At 46.0% G+C, this 21,726-nt stretch overlaps 1 protein-coding gene across 2 annotated transcripts in view; it reads right to left on the bottom strand.

Annotated features, from left to right (window-relative positions):
* LOC135377773 (CD109 antigen-like) overlaps window positions 1–21,726 on the bottom strand; it is a 225,577-nt gene that overhangs the window by 172,635 nt on the left and 31,216 nt on the right. The window contains exon 1 of one of the 2 annotated variants that reach the window (XM_064610438.1): window positions 7,275–7,666. The exons of the other annotated variant lie outside the window; for it this stretch is intronic. The gene's annotated coding sequence lies outside the window, so the exon portion shown is untranslated. Of the gene's footprint in view, window positions 1–7,274; window positions 7,667–21,726 lie in introns of those variants that run through there. 2 annotated transcript variants of the gene reach the window in all.

Genomic DNA, 21,726 nt, shown 5'->3' with positions numbered 1-21,726 from the left:
ACTGCGCGGATTGCATTGCATTCCATAAGAACTTCACAGAGCTCACCGCTGCGCCACCAGTTGACGTACGTGTAGATTGTTGGCGGCGGTCATCGTTTTTCTAAGCACCTCAAAAATAGTAAAAAACAGGACACAAGTTACTGAAAACGTTAACGAGTTACAGATACAAAGTACGCACATGAAAATGTATGGTGTCATCAAGACACACAAAAAAGTAGCTAGACCCATATACAGGGTGTTTATTTTTATTCGTTACAGAATTTTTATTAAAACACTAGCAGAGCAAAATAGACGCCGTTTTTGCAGTTGAGTTCTACGGGCAGGCTAACATCCCCTCGAAGAAAGTATGCAACTACAACATGACTAATGACGTAATTTTTTTAATGAACTCTTTAATGAGGGGATTTCGGGCAAAAGCGGGAGGTCAGAATGACAGACCATCCTAGTTATTCCACGTATAAAAAATCCTGAAGAACGTACGTGCGTGAAGATATCCACCCCCGAATTTTGATATGCAAATGAGCCGAAACCGTGCCGACCTGGAACGCAGGGGGTACAGCCCAAATTTGACGTCAGAGGGTCACGTGATTTGGAGCGATGGAGATGATTGGAGTAGGTGCCGACCTGTGGGCCAGATAAACCGCTTTCCCGCTCAGATAAGCCTCCGTCGGCGAAGGTGATGGGCTTCTCTGGCGCGCTTTTTCAGTTTCGGCTCATTTGAATATCAAAATTCGGGGATGGATATCGTAAGGCAGGTGCGTGTTTCAGGATTTTTTAAACGTGTAATGGCATTCAACTAGGATGGTCTTTCATTCTGATCTCCCGCTTTTGCCCGAAATCCCCTAATTAACTAGTTCATTAATGAATTTTAGGTAATTGGTCATCTTGTAGTTGCATACTTTCTTCGAGGGGATGTCAGCCTGGCCGTAGAACTCAACTGCAAAAACGGCATCTGTTTTGCTCTGCTAGTTTTTTAATAAAAGTTCTGTAATAAATAAAAATAAACACCCTGTATACTCAGATACTTTATTTTTAATTCAAAACAATCTGTATTTTAGGACCGCGTTCTAGGCATGTGTCGTCGAGGTGCACATACAGTTCGGTCATCAGGAGGGGTGGCGTTTTTCTCTTTTTATCTTTTCATTTTTCTTTTCCCTTTCTTGCATCCATTTAGCGGTTCTTTATGGGAGCAGCAGAATTCGTCAGGTGACGAATTCAATTTCTGCCTTTTTTTACATTCAAACTCAAACTCAGGTACTTTTATTCAGTTCCTTATCAACCCTGATTTCATTTAACGTGAATATGAAAGAGTCCACAGAGAGGATCATATTTGCGCAACCCCGGCATTGGCGATGGTCCATACGCGGGATATGTTACAGGAAGATCAATATTGGCACGTTTTTCTTGTATAGAGACTCTCGAGGCACGTTCCGTTTACGTCACCTTCTTCTAGGGAGAAAGGTGTAAGGCTATAGTAACGAGATTATTTAGGTTTTCATTTCGCTTCCCATTTTATCAACAATGGGAGGTCGGTGTCACATTTGCTGATAGGAAAATGACGCTGATGAAGTGAGTTGGCAGCTTGAAAACACACTGTAACGCATTTGCACTCATTCCTGCACGCAACAAATGACACTCCTGAACAATAGACTGTTACGCGTGTTCCAACTTGACTTCGTGGTAGAATCCAGGTATCTAAATACATCGTATTTTAAATACTATTTAAAATATAAATACATTTAAATACAGTCTAGAAAAATGTATGTACATTTGTATTTACTATACCGTATTTGAGTATTTATTTGCATAAATACCTCGTAAATACACGTGAACACATCAAATGCGCATGTTTCAAAATTTCGCAGCTGCATGTGCTGTCGTCACTGAGGTCTTGCTTAGAGGCTAGAGGTTAGGTTTTGGGAGTTCCTTTCGGGCATACGTGGATACACTGCACTTGTGTCAGCAATTGAATGGCATCAACGTTACTTATTTCTACCGATACCGCACTCAGTACCATATATGAGCCTTTGGCTCTGAAACCTCAGAAAGACTCCAGAACCAATGTCTAGATGTTGCACCGGGACTTTCTGGATATACATATTATTCTTCGACTATATACTGTGGTGAGGCTCGTTTCTTTCACGAACCAATATCGCCTGATCAAACAGGAGCTGCATGGGCGATAAAGGCGTCTAATTAAACCATTTAATCATTAAAATCACAATGTTCAAGGAAAGCTGTTACTTCGTATAACTGGGTTTGGTTGAAGGCTGATAAAAAGTTGTTCAGTCTGTGTTGATCTTAATTATTTGTTCATTCAATCTATCTATGAAACTATTTAGGGTATTTAAATACTGCACTTGCAAAGTATTTATGCCAAGTATTTAAATACATATTTAAGCAAAGTATTTGTATTTATATTTAAATACAGCAAAAATGTATTTATGCCTATCCCTGGTAGAATCGCAGAACGCTTCATAGAATGGTGTTGTGCACGGCATTCTATGCTGCGTTCCCATGCTTGTATAAACATACATTGTATGCACATGTTTGTATAAATAAAGCTTCTCTCTCTCTCTCTCCCAAACGAGCGATTTTGACACGCGGGAGTGTGAGAATGGCAGTCTACTCGCTCTCGCTCGAGTATTCCCAAACTGGCGAGCCGCCCAGCGAGAGCGTGAAAAATCGGCAGCACAAGCGCGAAATCCCCATCTCGCTGATATCTGCGACCTATCGATATTTTGGGTCTCGCTTCCAAGATGGCAGATTTAATAAACAAGAGAAAACGAAAACATAAGCGCATGCTGGCACATAAAATGTAGTATAAATAGTAATTGCGATAGTTTTGACTGTACTATATCAAGCACAAAAATTAAGGCAATTTTGCATGCGTCCGGCTATTTCAATCAAACAATTGCGTGTAAATGTGCTCATAAAATCATAAATTCACCCAGAATCCGCTAGGAGACCCAATGTCGAAGGCTGATGCTTTGCCGCGATAAAACGTTATAAACCGGCGATAAAATGTTATAAAACTTGGATAAACCTATGAAAAACGTAAGCAATGCCGTAGTGAAGACGTGTGTGGTGTGCGGGGTTACAAGGGCCATGTGAAGAAGACACAAGGGGGGGGGGGGTATTTATTGGCGAAAAAAAGAAAAGGAAAGATAAAAGGGAAACGGTATTAAAAGCTGTCATAGCGGAACACCGAAATCAGTGCTCAAATATGTGCGCTTCGTAGACGCACTGAATAAAAACAATTTTAAAATGTCTAGAATGGCATTATGTGAGGTGACTTAGAGGAACTAGACGCATCTTGGACGACATGATGAATACAGTCTTCTGTTTCAGCATTTCTTGCGAGTACATCTTTGGGGACAGAGAAGTTGGACGCAGTATCGCCAAGCGATAGCCAGAGGTAGCGATGGTAGCGAGACCTCGTCCTCGCGTCGCTTTCCAGCTCTCGCTGTAAAACTCGCTCGTTTGGGAACGTAGCATTTATTATTTCATATGTTCTACAGCGCCGACAGGCACTGAACTCACCTGACAGTTGTCATGTCAGTTGACGTAAGGAACGTTAGCAGCCATTACTGAATTTAATCACTGAAGCAGCCATTACTGAAGACATTAACAGTTCAGGTAAAAAACGCAAAACCCTTAAGGCCCCGTTTCACCAACGCCGATTAATATTTGAACCGAGATCAACGGTAACTTAACTTGAATTTAACACTTAACTCTGCTTCAATAAAGGGATTTATTGTCACTGAAACATTCATTGCGTCACCAACTAACGTTTGTAGAAAATAACTGATTGTTAAGTTCAAGTTTTAGCAACCCTTGATCTTGGTTCAGAGTTAACCAGCGTTGGTGAAACCGGACCTATACTATATGACTTAGCGCACTCACATGCTGCACTTCAATTTAAAAAAGAAAACTGAATATTCGTGCATTTCATTTGTGAGGCCGTCGAATGGTGCAAGTATACCCTCAGAAATCAACACGGCGTAAGGGCCATCGACCTCGTGAGTGCGAAGTTACGGGAGGTTAGACAGCTCAGCCCTCACTTTCTTACGGGTGAGGTCGCAGTAAAGGGAAACAGTCACGAATGTCTTCACTGTGCGTATACTCAGATTTTTTCGAATACCCAAGCGAACAATTGTATATCCTATTCGAACTCCGCATCGAATATGGAATTCTATATTCTAGTATCTAATCGAAGCGATGTCTCTTCCAAACCGAATAGGTTTTGGAATAGTTCCGAGGCTGCACTCGTAAGAACGCCAGAAGAGACGGAGAAAAACAAAGTGAAACTGCATGCTTCATACGAAGATAGGCACGCACACATCACATATGTGTTCGGTTCGGTTATGTAGCTATTAGCTTCAGTTTTAAAATTACTATTCGCAAAGCCCTACTTAATAGTCATGAGTGCAAGGAAGAAGTGAGGTCAGCTCTTCAGTCCTCTCACCCATGACATCGGAGATCTCGAGAAAAGAAAATGAGGAAAGTTCACTTAAGATGCGACACAGTAGCGAGCCTACATAAATAATAACTTTCCGCATGGAGGTGTCGCGTTACGTGCGGCACACTTCGTAGAGGTGCATTGTCGGTGACGAGGAGTGGACCTCGTGCAGACTTCCTCAGGGCGGATGACGACCAAGCGAACGGTCCTTACAAAATTACTTGCGTTACGTTATTCACGGCCTCGGTGGAACAGGTATAGTGTATACATTTACCCATGGTCGCGAACCCAGTTGACGACGCTGGCAACTTGGAAGCGTGATAACAAGCAGAAGGACGTTAAATACAGTGTTGAACTTTGAGCGCACGCTAAAGAACCCTCAGTTGGATAAAATTAGTTCACGGACCTATCACTGTGGCGTTGTTCATGATCACAGCTGCCCCTGAAGTGTTGCTAGCTAATCTCAGCACAGGACACCAGATTAAGCTTACGGCGAGACAAGCAACCGCTCGCTGAAGGCTTGGCGTCATCTGTCCGTGAGAGCGTCTTTCAGAGAACGTAGTATGAGACATTGAAACAACAGAAGGACGAACACGGCACTGATGCTTCACAACGGCCCCGTCGCATATACCGTATTTCTCAGTGTGTAACGCGGGCGTTATAAAAAGTGTCCCCGAACAGGTAGTGCGCGTTATACATTGGAGTTTTTCCCGACACAGTCATTCCTACACTCTCAGAAAAAAGGGTGTGAAAAGGTGGTAACTTCTATAGTTACCACCTAGGTCAACATGGAGTCTGATAAAGGGTGTAAAAGGGTGGCAAAAGCAATTATCATATATCCAAATTACTACAAAAAGGCGTACGCCCCCCTCGCTCACCGAATCAGAAGTGGTAACCCTATCATTCGTGGCAGAGAGTGAGGTAGCAGGTAGACCTTTGCAACCTTTTAGGCACAACATATGCGACAATTACCTCCTGAAAGGTATAACTGCTGCACCCTTTTTTCTGAGAGTGTAAGGAGATGACGTGCATCCTCTGGTCTGTAGCCTTGGTCGACACATGTGACGTAGGCGTAAATCGTTCGTTTGAGTACCGTTCAGGAAAAAATGGGGGAAATGACTGATAGATAGGTGAGCACGACTACATAAAGAGTGGCGCAGAGGGCTGCCGAGGTAGCGCAGTGGGTCCAAGAAGCATGGGAGGATGTCGAGGTGTCAGTGATCCTGAACAGGTTTCAATAGGCTAGCGCTGTTAGAAGGACAGCGAGCTGCGAGGAGCACGAAGTCTGTACGACACCGACTCTGACGGATCCGACTTTGATGGCTTCAAGTAAACATTGCGTCCGTGATGGATGGATGTAATGTAAAGTACTTCCACTCGACGCACGATACTACTTTGATCACTGTAGACACCGCTGATGTAGAGTTTACAGTTTCCGTGCATTAATTCGAGTGAAGGCGACTTCACTTTTTGTTTGAGTCCCCTCCATTCAAATATAAATGAAACGAAATGGCGTGGGTATTTTTGCCCCTATATAGTGCGCGTTATGCATCGGAAAATGCCCTATAGTTCCGGTGTGGGAACTGTATTTCATACCATTTAAGCGTGTCGTCAAGTTGCCCACACACCCTTCAACGACGTCGTTCACTTACGGTGTGGGGTTGAGGAAAATATGTATACTCTGATGCCTTGGATGGTGCGCAATAAATATTTTATGTACCGTCGGTGCGAGCTAGCGTACAACGGTCAAGGGATTTGGGAACCTGTTCAGCATGTATGGTAAAGTTCGAAATATTCCTCTCGTCGGAAGAGCTGAACTGTCTTCAACTTGGAACCTTTTTCCCTATTCCGATTAAGTTGAGAACGACGTCATGAGCGTGTTCGTCTGTGTGAATGTGAGAGAGAACGTGTTGAGGCTGAGTGTCCCTGGTAGATGAGAGGGTAGCTAGCAACTGCTACTGGTGGCATCTCTGACCAGAAATCGGAGGGTGTGCATTCGAATCCCCGGGCCACAGCTGGTGCCTTTTCATCCAAGATAGCTGCTTGGCGGGAACGGCCCGGACCAAACTATGTATGCAAGAGCACCCTGATACGATCCTCCAGAAGTCAGCGATGGTTTCTCCTTCTATGGTTCGCCTGCTGATCCCAAGGTTGTGGGTTCGAACCCGGCCGATGACGCCAGCAACTTGGTGGTGGGGTACAAGTTGCTTTGACACGCCGTCTTCCTCGAGGGACATGAAATACGGCGTGCCGTGTGCTAAGATTTCATTAAAAAAAAACATGTGGGTAAAATTAGTGCACAGACCGACCACTGTGGCGATCGTTCATGATCGCAGTTGTCTCGCGACGAAAAGCAACGACTTGTTAATTATGATTCTATGGTACGGCGAGGGCTCTACGCTTTCAATCCATGGACTGAGGGTAAACATGAGTTAGGTTCTTCTTGAAGGCCATGGCTAGTGATATCATCTTGCTTCTTCGTCAATTGCCGTCCTTTAACTGTCTTTCAGAGGCTATACATTTTCATGAAGATGTATCATTCTTTCCTTTCTTTTTCTTGGACAACTCTGCGCTGTATACTGACGATACCTGAAAGCCACGAACCTTACCATTTAATGTAATATACAGCGCTGTTTGGGAAGTCGTAGAGGTACGCTTCACGGCACAATAGCGTCCTGCTAAGTATGTGCCGCGCCACAAATTTTCTAAGGCATTAAGCGAACCAAAGCGCGCCACATATTTCGGAGTAATGCCGAGATATATAGTGCTCCTTGTCTCATTTGTTTCACTCGAGTAGAGGGCTAAATCTTACCTGGTAGCAGTGTCACTCGCGAAAGTACGTCATCTTTCGTTCCGGTCGGAAGCTCAAACGGTCGAAAGTTCGCACAAAGAATCCACAGCCGATGAAATCAAAAGTAGCAAACGCATGAGATTCACAGAAGGATTACAAACATACACGTGCGCACGGGCACATAGAGAACCGATAACACAGTTTCCACGATGCCGCCGAAAACTGCCAAAGTCTACAAATGAATGAATATCCAGCACCGCTACTTCAGTGCATGCTTCTCTACCGGGGACGTGCTGCGAGCGTACATCTCCAAACAGAGTTGCTGACGCTGTTAAGGCAAAACACAGAATGAGATCCAAAGCGATAAATCACGTCCCTAACAAACAAAGCTAAGCACAACAACGATCAGTTGGAAGCGTCTCCGGCTATTCTGATCGCGCGCGTCGTGCTGCACGGTCGCAGACGGCAAAAAGCACCCCTCACCCCATCCTCACAGAAGTTGGAGAAGGAGGGGGGGTTTTTCGCGCCATCTGTTGCCGGCGGGGGGAATTCATCGTAACGGGAACTAGAGAATAGAGTTATAAAGTGAGGCATCGCAGAGCATCACCCCATGGACGTATAAGTGGGGGGCAGCGTACCTTCCTGCAGATAGATAGCTGCCCGCTGCAAGCTGATTTTAATAGGTTTATTTTTCTTCCGCATCTTGAACAAGATCGCGAGGCCCAGGCGAACCCCAGGTGGTCGAAATTATCCGCTGTCCTACCCTGCAGCACGTGCAGCATGTCGCCATACTACAGGCAGGCAAACTTTACGTGTAACATGACGGCACCATTATTATTATTAGTCTATTATTATTATCGCGAGACAGCATTTGTAATCCTGCAGCAAATACCACCCTTTCTTTGGTTGCAGTTTTCTTGAGAATATCGTGAGATGATATGCAGAGCCATCCTGAGGTAAATTTCCACCTGGGGCAAAATATGTGTGAAGCCCCCTCCCCCATCCCCCCGAGCACTGCTGACTAAGAGGATTCTGTAAAACAGTCAGGGAGAAAATTGCTCGTTGAATTGAACACTTCATATTCAAGTACCCTCCACAATAGTTTATTTTGCTGCACAAATGTTCTGCATTACAAGGGTAGTGAAAAGCAGAGCAACGGTGGGTTGTTCGTTTTTGTTTTCGTGTGCTAATCAATTATCGACTCCTATCAACATGCCCGTCTTTCACTGTTTGAAATTTTGAATTCTATAGTGAAAAGAGAGAGAGATAGAATGAACACAACTTCGTCTGGCTCTGGGGAAGGCGCATGGTGCAGTTGCCCCTCTCGCCCCACCCTCGGAATGGCTCTGATGATATGCAATCACTTACGCAATGTCTTCGGGAGATGTGCAGCCCTTACGGGAGGGCCACCACCTGGTTTATTATGCGAAAAAAAAAAAGTGCGAATGCGGTTGCGAAATAATACGTAATAGTGACGAAGGATGCGTGCGGATACATATAGCGAATCGAACCAAATGTGCATTCAAAAAAGTATTGTTTCTCTGTATGCAACAATAAATTTATAATTTTAGAAAATATATGTCCACGCAACGGAACTCCGGTGGGGCGAAATCGGGAAAGGTGTGGTTAGCCTGCACAGGCTTGGCGGCTCGGAGCAACAAGGGGGCGGGAGGGGGGGGGGGGAGAGATGATGGTGGTACAAGAGAGGGAGTGTGTCCCGTCTTGCTCTGGGTTTCGGGTAGTCCCGCAGAACTACCCACCACGAAACATGCGAGCATCCCTCAGTAGCCTTCATTGGGATGCTCCCTGTACCACGCTTACCGCCAGGAGAATTGATGAAGTTACCCCGTGCCAACGTTGTTCCTGTGCGACGCCACATCCAATGTCGCCTTCCGACTTCGAATGAGGAGTGCTAGCCGCAGAGATCCCCTTTTGGTTCCCAATCAGGGGAAAGATAAGTGGAGGAAGAGATTATACCGTTGTAGTCGCAGCGTCGAAACAACGCGCCGTGGCGTGCTGTATCGTCTCTCGTAGGCGGTGCTGTGAGGCGCCTTTACACTGGACGTGGTTGGAAACCCACACCTGACACCACTGACCCTGATGAGAATCCCGTCCCCACGGCTGGTCCAAGTGCGGTGGCATTTCACAGTACGCTCCCGTAGATCGAATCGCGTGGCCAACCATGCGGCGACCGGTGTGGTCCCAACGGCGAGGAAGACACCTGTTCCCGGCGCCGCTCAAGAGAGACGATACAGCATGCAACGGCGCGAGAAGTTGGAATCACCTCACCCAGTGCGACCGCCATTTTTGTAACTACCCTCAAGCGGTCGCTTGTGGCAAAATCACCGCCCTGGTTGACACACACATCATTTTGCCAACGTCATTTTGAAGTCACCTGACTGTTTATATTCCGTTTCTGCGCTTGCCAACACATTCCCATTAGCATAAAACTGAGAGATGAACGCGTATATTCTGCGAGCGTAAATACAAAGGTGCACAGGCGATATGAGATTCCTCGTGCATCGCATCGGCTGAGTGAATCTTAGGACCGGCGTCGTTACCGAATCTTTGGGAGTGGTCAGTACGAAGCCTCATTTGCAAATCTACGTGTTTCACTACAAGGATGTCGGCTAAGCGACGCACAAAAACAGCAATCGCGTTGTGTCCAAGCGGTTTGACCTCGGACTATGAGCCCAGCCATTTTTATGTCCCTACATGTATGTTGACGTGTGCAATGATGTGTGGCCAGGTCCAATCCAGAATACACTGCCATCGTCTATGCACCGTGTTGGCCACCCCGGTTGTGCTGGCTGTCCTGGAACGTAGACCGGGAACGGACGGAAAGTGAAAACGCTCCCGACGGTGCTACGAAACGAGCGTTCAGCGACATGACGTAGTCATTAAGAGCCCGCCAACCACGACCATGCTTTCAGAGGCTGTAGCTATGGAGATGAGCCGGCATCAACCGCATGGGCGACCACTGGTAGCCACAGAAAGCCTGTGTTCGAAATCGTCTGTGGCGATTGGCTGAAACAGACGACAACGCGACTCTACGTGTCCACGTGCCGAAGGAGAAAGAGGGGGCATTAAAGGGAGTGTCGTATCTGTTCCAGTCGATTTCGAAACTATAGTGTCATTTTATACCTCAGTCATAGGCCACAGACCACGGCATCAAAAATACCACGCGAAATAGTGGCGTAGTTTGACTGTTATTCGGTGGAATACATGACAAGAGCAGACGCCGGTTGTTGAGAGTATGCCGGAATTCCCTCTCTGGAAAAACGAGAACATGTCACTCTCTAAGAACCAACGGAGGCGCGACCTTGAGAAAAGGAATGCCGCGGTCTGCGGGCGTCCCACAGAGTTACGGGCGTCTGGACGACGCTTTTCTCCTCCGAGCGCCGCCCTCTCAATTCTCCGCTGAGGGAGGAACGTCACGCCATCGGAGCTTCTGCGGCAGCGCTGGTCTTTAAAATGCGTTTATTTCATATCTAAGCACCTTTCGGACGAAAAAACTAGCCCGGTAGATTGTCGGCCGATGCGGAACATAGTGGTATCGGTTTCATAGATGGGGAGGGGGGATTTATTGGCAGAAAAAAGGAAAAAGAAAAAAAGAAAGGGGAAAGGTCAGCCATGCAGCATGCCGGCTTGCTATTCCCTAAACAAAAAAAGAAAAACATAAATAAGAAAGGAAAAAGAAATAACAAAAATACAAATAAATAAATAAAAACAAGAAAAAAAAATGAAAAAGAAACTCGGCTCACAGGGAGCCCAGGAGGCCCATATCACGCAGAAAGCGGAGCACCGCTTTTGTGACACTCCACAGGCTAGCTCGCTGCACGGGGCCAAGGAGTGTTGCGAGAGAAACGTCTGTCCGTCCGTCCGTGCACCCAAGCTCTGAGAGGTGTTGCCAGAGCACGGCTCGATGATGGTGGTGACGCTGACAGTGGAGGAGCTGATGGGAGATATCGTCTTCTATGGCGCAGCAGGGGCAAGTGGGAGATGGGACGCGGCCGATTTTGAACAGGACTGAACGGGTGAGGGCAACGTTCAGCCGAAGACGATGTAGAAGGGACTCCCCTCGCGGGTACAGCGGCAGCCGATGACAAACTCGATCCAGTGAGGGGTTGATGGACTGCAGGAATGCATGAGGTCAGATAGCGTCTACAAGAAACTGGCGGGTGCCGTCGCCGCAGAGACGCCGTATTAGCAGTCGACACGTAGACACTGGGAGCGGCAGTAGGGGCACCGGCGTGGCCGCATCAAGTGCGGCGCGTCTCGCAGCCGCGTCAGCACAGGTGTTTCCGTGTAGCCCTGTATGCCCGGGTACCTCATAGATGGGTTTCTGCATGCGACCGTCCCTTTAAGCAGGCTTTCTTTGTATTCGGTGAAGTTGATTCAGTGCACGTGATGACGTAAGCTACCTCCTGGTGAACATGTTAGCGGTTCCTTTAAAAAATAGTAAAATATATAACGTTCACTGATACCCTATATGTTTCGCGTTTGAAGTCTTTGTGTGACGTTGATTTTCGAGACAAACATTTTTTTTTAATCGAGAGTGGCCCTTTACTTACTTTTATTCTGCTTCCAATTCAAAATGATAGGTAGTCGTCATCCAGCTACAAAAAAACAAAACAAAGGAAAACAAAAAAGGGGGGTAATGACAGCATCGTCTCGCCGTTGTTGGCTACACAGAAGTGAGCATCGTCACCACTATAGCAAAAAAGAAAAAGAAAACGGATGGAGGATGAAGGGTGGAGATGCGTAAAGGGCAAAAGAAAAAGCCAATTAAGACTGCGTTCGACTCGTATTTGACAACGTAACGTATTTGTAATGTGCATGAAGTTATTAATGCCTTAGCATTAGGAGTGTCACAATGGAAAAAGCTGTATGTATGTATGCGTGTGCGTCTGTGTATGAAACGGTGAAGCCTCACAGAGACAGAAGTATGAGCGGACATGTAAAGGGGATATAATATAAGAGGGTAAATGTAATTGGAGGTAAATGATTTGAAATTAAATTGAAGTAGTTCAGGTAATTAAGAGTAAGAGGCAAGAGTACTTAAAGGCAATTAAAGCAAGAAAGTTGAGTTTAAAGGTTTAAATGAAAAAAGATTGCCGAAGGTAACCGCAGGTAATTAAACATAATTAAGGGTAATTAACGTCAATTAAAGGGAAATTGAGAGTAATTAAGGTAAAGTAAACGTAATTAGGGTGAATTAAATGGACTTACATAAGGTTATTGAAAGTGTCGGACCGGAAGTCAAGTATAGACCGGAGGTGGACAACCGGAAGTCAAGTATGGACCGGAAAAGGCGCTTAATGCTAACGCATTTCTCTCGCATTTACCGCTAAATCGCCACTGAATTTTTTGTGCACGCGAAAAGGAGGTTCCATAGACTGGTGACAAAGTGGAGGAATTTCCAGCAAAAGTTAAACAAACCCCTCAAAAGTTTGAAGTATAGCGTCAAAGTTGTGCTGCTGTGTACACATTACATGAGAACTGCGTGTTATTCCCTGTGTCAGAAAAGCCTACCTTTCTGGCTCGTTAATTTTCGGTTCTCGTCCAACATCACGATCCTCTTGAACGCCACCCGCTGCATATTTACCGTTCGACCGTTCATTCATCGACCTTACACCACAACAATTTATCGCACGAACAGGCTCTTTGTTCCCCTCTCGTAAGAGCCCGCCAAGAAAAGGTATTTGTGATACGACCTACGAGTATAACCTCGCTACAAAACTAAATTATGCAGGCTTAGCGACTTCTATTTGAGCGATAAAGAGTTCGGGTGAACCAATTAGGCTAAGCCCGTCATTTTCCAACGGCCCAATAGGTGAGGTTGTTTGCGCTCGTCTGGATCTGCAAGAGAGACAGCGACGGAAGGGCCGCTTTCGTCCCCGTTCATCCAGCTTATGTAGCTGAGAAGCACGGTGGTGGTGCCCATCGACAGGGCTTGCAAACTTTGCCAAGTCAACAGTGTCGACACCGTTTCGTACAGGACGTCAACCGTGTCAAAGGGAGTTACTCGACTGTTGACACCATTCGATAGCCTTAAAGGGACCACGACGATACCCTCAAAAGTCAAAACCTCTACAAGCATCTTTAGTGCATTCCTGTGTTGTTAAGTTGTGTCCTGTATGTTACACATTCACTATGTTGAGTATGAATCGGAGATTCGTTAAATAGCGGAGATAGAAAACTAAAAACCACGACCAAAAAAGGGCAACTGCTGCGATACCTGACTGTTGCCGTAGTGTCATGCTCTGTATTCCACTGACCATTTGTGCTTCTTTCACGCGCGTGCGTGTGTGTCTGTGTATAGCGCCGTGTAGCGTATGCGCCGCTAGCGTGCGTGCGTGCGTGTTTTGTTTGTTTGTTTTCATCTTCCTTTTGAGCGGCGTAGCGCAGCCAGAGGAGGACAGCTCAATTGTTGTATACTTGTACATAACTTTAACTTCATTCTCATACCTCACATCTAATGTTTCGCACGTCATGGGGGAGTGTACTGCTCTCCAGCGGTGAATCACCCCAGGTCATAATCACGATTTATGTGTTGTTGGCTGTTGCCGCCGTGATGTATGTCGAAACTATAGACGCGACGTGCGAGCAGGCGATCTGCTCCATTGGCGGACGCGCTTGCAACGAGCAAATGATGCAAGTGACGTCAGGCCGTTTGTATAGGGGACGTGTATAGCGGCCGCTCGCCGCTACTTTTGCGTATGAACTGCGCCCAACGCAATATGGCAAATATCACGTATGTTTCAGATGAAAATCATACTTGAGAACCATTCTCCGCCAAGAACTCCAAATTTTCGAGAATCTCTTCATCGTCGCTTTAACCACCATCAAGACGATTCCCGAATTTGAGATGGCCCTGTTGCGCAAGGTTATGAATGCACTTGGTTCGCTTTTAAAGCGAAGTATGAAAGAGTTTTTTTTTCTTTTGATGCTAGCACGACAAGTGTCAGGGGAGCCTATGCGAATTTTTCAATTTTTTTCTCTCTCTTTGGTTACGGTTACAATGTTCCGAACATTCCGTAACTCGTCGGCCGCAATACTTGTAACCGATGCCACCAATCACTAATCGTAGTATACGTGCTAGAAAACCGCAACGTTGCGTCGTGATAATTTCCGTCGCGACGAATTTCTCTCGAAGTTGCAGGGGGAATACGGACCCCAAATTTATTTCATTGTTTCGGAAATATGGCGCAAAAGTGTTTTTCCAATTTCCTGGTTCGTTCCTCACTCCCGCTCTCGAGGTGTGCCTTACCGAACGATCTACCTACCAAGCGGCGGATATCGTATGTCCTGGGTCAACTTCGGAGGGAAGCCCAGGAAAAACACCCTGACAGCACGGTGGGTGCAAGGATTGGAGCTCCCTCATTCCCTCGGTTGCAATTAAGTTGAGTTCTTTGCCTAGGCAAGTAGCAAACAAAGGGAATACTCAGAGTTGTGAAGTAAAATGTTGAATGAGTGACAGGGGTAGTATATTCGATTCCCATGTTATGTGGTAGAATAAATGTGCGAGAAACTAAATGTTGTTTAAACGACAGACTCCGAGAACATTCGGGGAAAGTAAGATTTACAAAGTTCATAATTGGCGCACCATGCACGTGAGCTTGTGTGGATGCGAACCCTAGCCTTATAGGGGTATCAAAAATAATCAGGCGGTCGTGTGACCTACACACGCGACACGTGGTTGAGACTATAGTACGATAACGCGAGAAGGAAACAACTGTGTGAGAAAAGAAAACCCACCGCAGCTTCTCACGAAAAAGCAACAATATATTATCAACCCGTTTAAATGGTTTGGACGACCAAGTCTAGAATGCTTATCGGGCCAATAGCGGTCCTTTATGTTTCGTCTGTTTCTCCCAACGTTCTATTATTATTAATTTGTGGCTTTACGTCCCGAGTCTACTACGATCATGAGCGACGCCACAGTGGTCGGTCTGGGAATTAATTTTGCCCACCCGAGAGTTATTTAAAGCGCGCTGAAATCTCAACAAACGGCACACCGTATTTAACGTCCCTCGCGGAAGACGGCGTGTGTCAAAGCAACTTGTACCCTGCCACCAAGTTGCTGGCGTACTCGGCCGGGTTTGATCCCGCAACCTTGGGATCAATTGTCGAACACTGTCCAAATGTTCACAGCATCCGCTATAGAGTATGTACCAATTCCCCCGTCTGTTAAGCAGTTCTTTTAGCAAAGACAACCGCTGTTCAAATTAAACGCAGTAAGTACGAGAAATAATTGTAGCACAGTCCACGTTGATCTTACTTTAGTTCGTCCCGAGCCAAAAAAACACGACATACAAAGTTTCTGTAACCACCGCTCGTTTCGCCCAGAACGGTGCTTCCACTACCGCCGCCTCGTTTCACACAGTCAACAACGCTAATCGAGCTATGCACAGCGCCATTTCGCTATTTCTATCTGGAAAACAATCCCGACAGTCCATTTGTTGCTGGCGCTCCCCTTCCCGCATGGTTTTAAAATCCTAGCGTACGCACGCACTTCAATATTCCCGCGATGAAAACGATTAGCGAGGAGAATTCCAGAAACACTGCTGTACCGCTGTTATCGCTGGCGATTTTTGCTTCCCCCCGAATCTTTTGAGAAACTCGTGTGCCTCTCTATTTGGTGCAGCGAACGGAACGTAAATTAGGCTGCGCGCGCAATTAGCGCAATTTAACGTAAATGAGCGTCGCCGACGGTATGGCCAGCAAATTCCTGGCCGGCTCGAAACGCTTCCGATAAAGGTTCACGTAAAATACGCAGTTTTATAACGCTCCTGGCACATCCCCCCTTTCTTTTTTTTCTCTTCCTTTTCGTGACCAACGCTGCATACGTTCCGCTGTTCAGTGAGAAGCTGCGAAAACGCCCTTGGGGCCTTGGATTGGGAACCTGCTGACGACGAATGCCGTATGAATTACTGCTCGAGTGCCTTCCTGTTATTCGTGCCAATTCGGAAGTCACAATGTGACGTGTTCGCGTAATCATCTCGCACGTCATTGGTGCCCGAAACGGTCTCCGGGGTGTTCTCACCTGACGCGTTCAAATACTCTACTATATGAGCTACTCGTGCTTTCGCAACGTATCGATTATCCAACGTGATCACGATAGGTTTCCAATAATGTGCAGCACAACAGCAAAGAAGACATCTTGGAAAGGGGTACGCCGCACCAGCTAATGGAGTCACCTAATGTTGGCTACGCCATTGATTAATGAACATATCTCGCAAGAGAGTATACAGCTGCAGTCGTGTTCACCCGTATGCTGACAAGAGTATAAAACTGCACATGATTTGTGATTCAGTGCCCATGGGTGGTGCCTACAGACGAAGATGAAGTGCACGAATGTTCTGACAGTGGGGCAAAATGAACGAGCAGACGTCAGGGCCTCAATCGCTTGGTAGCACCTCGTAAACTGACAGTGCCAGAACAGTGACTCCGCTTGGTTATTTAACGGGTCGTTTTTACGAAAGGTTATACCTTCAGACACATAACAGCTCTATGATACAGTGAGTAGCTTTATTAGCAATCCAAATTCAAAGATAGCTGTGCCAAGCAAGCGTCGCGGAATACATCATCTAGTAACACTGACTAGCAACAACCCTCGAACTACTTTCGCTCTCGCGTATTTTATACTGAAATTCTGGGATAAAAAAACGCCCGTCCTCGAATATGCATGAAAGGGCGCAACCAGGAACACTACAACATATAGTCGGGTTTCTCTTTCGAGTCGTCAACCGCGCCGGATGCCTAATCGCAGTCGGGAGCAGACGACGCGGAGAGAGACAGAGAGAATTGCAGGTTCCGAATTCAACGAGACTGCTCAAGAATTATTATTCTTCAAAGAAAGTGTAACAGCAATTAATCTGCTTCAAATACGTCAGGTAATACTTCGGATGAGGCTCGCGAAATATTAATCTTGGAAACCCATTAGCATGAAAAGCACGTAAAAGTGAGAGCGTATGCTTTGTGTATTTCATCAGGAAGATGAATTCTGCAAAGTGACATAGAAAAATAACATCCAGTGTCTGTTTAACAACTGTCTGTTTAACATCGAGTGGATTTCACTTTACTGTCCCTTTAAAGCAGTCCAACTGACCAGTAATGCTACTACACTTGCATAGGCAAAAGGCAAATGCTGTATGTATACAATAGTTCTATGGGTAGAAAGCATTGTAGTGGCATCGAAATCTGGGAACATGAACTGCAGTTGATTGCTGAAGCTGGAGCAGGTTCAGAATCTTGGAAAGTATAATGGAATGGCTACCTTATTCAGCAAAAGCTGGCCTCATTCAGCTCCGCGAACTATAACTACATCCCTATTGCTTACTTATAAATAAGTTAGTTGCCCATTGTTACTCACTCCGGAACACCGGACTCACATATTGGCCACGGATTGCATTGCAAGTTCTGTGTAGGGACCAAACTGCGAGAAAGGCTCGCCATGATCTTCCTATTGGCAAACAAGATGACAGTCCGGCGCATGTTGACTATGTCGGATGCGACAGTCTGTAATTGCGTAATACTACGCGTGACAGCGTATGACAAAGTGGCAGACAACTGTTCTGGCAGTGAAGCAGTCGGTGAATGTTCGCTTATCAATGCCATTATGTGTGGCACACAGTTTCGCGTTTCTTTCCCTTCAACGCGGGGCCCGGGAGCTAACCTTCCGGTGCAGTCTAATTTCGGGAAAGAGTCCTGAGGCATGCCGAGCTGTTTTGAGCTCCTCTCAAATAAAGGTTACTGGGCAGTGCAGATAACCAGAAAAGTCGCCGCGTGGTAAGGTTGGTTAAGACATGATTTCTTTATCGAAAACAAAATTCGGGAACCCAGGGACACCTCCGGTAATTGTGTTCCGTTTTGCACGCATATGTAGATTTTGATAACTGTTCTCAACTTCGAATAAAATAAAAACCATCAGCGCTGTTCGACGAACGCCCCCTTTTTTACGTATGGGTTTAAAATACCTCGTTTTTAATGCGCAAGAGCAGCAGCGCGTGTGTAGCGATAGTATACTCGATCTACGGGTTATACACTTCGTCTCTCTTGACAGATATACAATTAATGCCGCCGGTTGGGACTCTGGCCGAATTTCGGTTACTTCAAGTGGAATCCACAGATACGGAGCAACCTCAATCAGCGATGTCCACTGACTCTACTGGAGATGTAACGTCGCAAGCTGCTGCAACAACCGTGGCATATCTGGGACACATGAAGCCGTTCGATAGACCAGACCTGGTGCCTATGTGACATGGAACACGCTGACGAAATCACGGGTGAAAGTCGACGCTCCTAACTCTTTTCTCGTAGCCTTAGTTTTCTTAACCTTTTATGGACCCGAGACGTCTCGCTCTGTCTGTTTCTGTGTTTTCGTGGCGCTTTGTTATCTTCGTTACGAACTGTCACCAACTAGCCTAGTTTTCTACCGTAGCGCATTAGTTCCATCTCTGCTCTTCCACGGGACTTCGTCGAAACTCACATTCCCCTTTTTTTTCTTTATCACATCACATCACATCACTTCCACGGGAATTGTCAGAGTGCTGGTATAACGAGGTCCATACGGCGCCTACGCAATATTGTATCCCCCGAGGGGATTTTTCGGCGATTCCACTTTTATTATTTGATCTCCGAGGATTTGTACGGCGATTAAACTTCTACAAGAGAGATGATAATCATCATCATCATTGCGAAGTAGAAAGCTGAGGTTCGAAGACTCCCCGAGTTCTGCATCTTCACGGGCTCGGACAACATATGCTTCGCGATCGTCTGCAGTGCTGTATAGGGATCAAGCGACCCAGAAGCGTTATTTCTGGATCCCGGACTGACGCTGAAACCTGCGTTGGACTGCAGATATTGCCAGAATCAGAACGCTTCGGAGATCACTAAGTGCACGAAGGAGGTCTGCTACACTTCGGCTAAGTCAGTGGGATGTATACAAGTAAGCCGAAGAAGTTGAAAGGTCGAGTGAAAGATTTGTACTCGTTGTCGTTGCGGATAGCGCTACAGAAATTAGATTTCGCTTCAAGAATATGCAACACGCGATTTCTACAAAACGAAGGGTTACTTGAAACACGTGTGTTTTTCAAAAAGTCTGCAATGCACTTCATCTCAAGGTCCGTGGTAAATAAGCCTGAGCACTATGGGCGAACGCTGAAGAGAACACGTTTTGTCTTCAGCGTTCGCCCAGTGCTCAGCCTTATTTACCATAGAGTTTGTCCACCGGCTTGCCTGCATATATGCCGTTTTATGATTCCTAACAAGGGCATGCTAATCATCTACAAGATGAGGTTATCGAAAACCCCTACAAGACGCGCAGAACATGTCAAGACAGAGGTCAAACTGAACGGAGCAGCGGTTATAAGATGTAGATCCTGGAGTTTGGCCTTCCATCCTGAGCAAGAACATTAGCAGAGGTTTCAGAGGGTGCATATCTAAGCTGCAACCGTTATCGACGTTTGTACGGTTTTCGATTGAAGAATTTCCACAAGGCACAAGTAAATGCTGGTTGGAGACAAGAAGGAATTCATTGCCGTCTTATACCCCTGTCACACGGCACTTCCAATGCGGATTGAATCCGGTCCGCATCGAGAGAGTTCGGTGCGCGATGCTGCTACGCGGTCCAACTCGATGCGTATTGAAAGGTTGGCTTGTCGACGTGCAGCGCTCACAGCCCCTAGGCAGTACGGCGGGATTGACAAATATGTTCCTAAAAAGTGGACAATAACCGCTTCCGCATTGTGCTGTTTACCAAGCCTTTAAGGTGGCGCGGTGCCGGAGGGGCCGAGATTAAACAAATTGGAAAACGCAGTCGCCCGTCATACCTAGACTAAAACCGTTACCGTGAAATTCCATGGACATGTACAGGAACATTTGGAAATTAATGTATGTTTTTGTTTACTACTACAAATTCGCTGAGTTCGAGGACGTCAATGGCGGTCTTCAAGCCGTCTCGAGAATCTCAATCCCGTTTAACGAACTGGATCGGGTTAAGCAGGATCTGGGTCCGATGCTGCTCGAACGTGTCCGTGTAGCAGCAGCGGATCCGTCTTGAGTTCGACGAGCATTGGCTCAATGCGATTCGATAGTGTCCGTGTGACAGGGGTATCAGATCCGACACTGAACTCAGCATGGCTGGGGTCGTCACACCTCGGGGATGATGTCAAGCCGCACTGGATGCGTCATTCAGTAGCCCACATGGGATGGTTGCTTACTTTGGGAAACGACAGTCATCATCCCTCAGGCGCTTCCGCGAGATATTCTTGCAACTCTGCATCCGGGGCATGCAGGAATCGTCAATAAAAAGATAGGACTTTGTATATGGTGGCCAGGTGTCGGCGCTGACACTGAATCCATGGTTGGCCAATGCACGAGATGTCAAATGACACACAACATGCTACCAAATGCCGTGACCCACCCATGTGCGGGATCATTCCTAGGTTACTTCCCACGTGGATGAATTTCAAGATGACCAGAAGTAATAAACTACAACTTATAGGTGGGTAGTTCGTGACCTTGAAACATGACAAGTATCAGCTCAACCTAAGACAAGGGACAAAGATGCGAACAAACATAACGCTAACTTTGTTTGTTAGTGTTGTGTATTTGTTCTCATCTTTGCCCCCTTGTCTTAGGTTGAGCTGATACGTGTCCTGTTTCGGAAGTACTAGTTTCATAATTCAAAACTTGTTGCAGGTGTCACTTTAGTTCTGCTGCAGACATTTGTAATAATCATAATAATAATTTTTTGGCACCATGGCAAAAATAAAATTATTATTATTGCTATTGGTGTTGTCTGCAGCATCTAATGTGGCATCCGCGATGAATTTTGACACAGATCGACGTTGTGGTGGCGCATCAAGCAATTCAAGAAGACTGCACGCGAAGTTTTCAACGAAAAGTTGCATCAAGCATTTGTTCGCTTTGCCATGGCGATCTAATTTATCTATTTGATCGTACGGTAGACGCCCGTTAGTGCGTTACATAACGGAGCGGTCACAGGCGCGTAGGCACAGTTATGAAAAAAGTGAAAGCCCACTCACTCAAATCAGTAAGGATCAGGAGAACAAATAATAATAACGAATAACGATCAATAAATAATAAAATACAAAGAAATAATGTGCGAACATGCAACGTAAGCGACATTGACAACACAACGTAAACGAACATCGACAATAGAAAAGACTGAGGTGAATCAGGGGTTACATGGCCAAGAAATACCTTGATAAAGCAATTTTACATTCCTGGGAGGGTCTTGTAGCGATGCAATATTCTAAGGAAGAGCATTACAGTATTTAGCATTGTGGCAGCGAGCAGAGCAAGTATATAGTCGTGATTACAGTGTCACAACCCGACCTTGAAAGTATGATCCAGCCTCGGTGAGATGAACGCTGCTCGTCGGCGCCCAAGATACTAAATTATGAAAAATACGATGGAAGAGATACGATGGCTAGGGATCTTA

Source organism: Ornithodoros turicata, chromosome 1, assembly GCF_037126465.1.
Source record: "Ornithodoros turicata isolate Travis chromosome 1, ASM3712646v1, whole genome shotgun sequence".
NCBI classification, from domain to species: domain Eukaryota; kingdom Metazoa; phylum Arthropoda; class Arachnida; order Ixodida; family Argasidae; genus Ornithodoros; species Ornithodoros turicata.
This window is presented reverse-complemented; position numbering and strand designations above follow the sequence as displayed.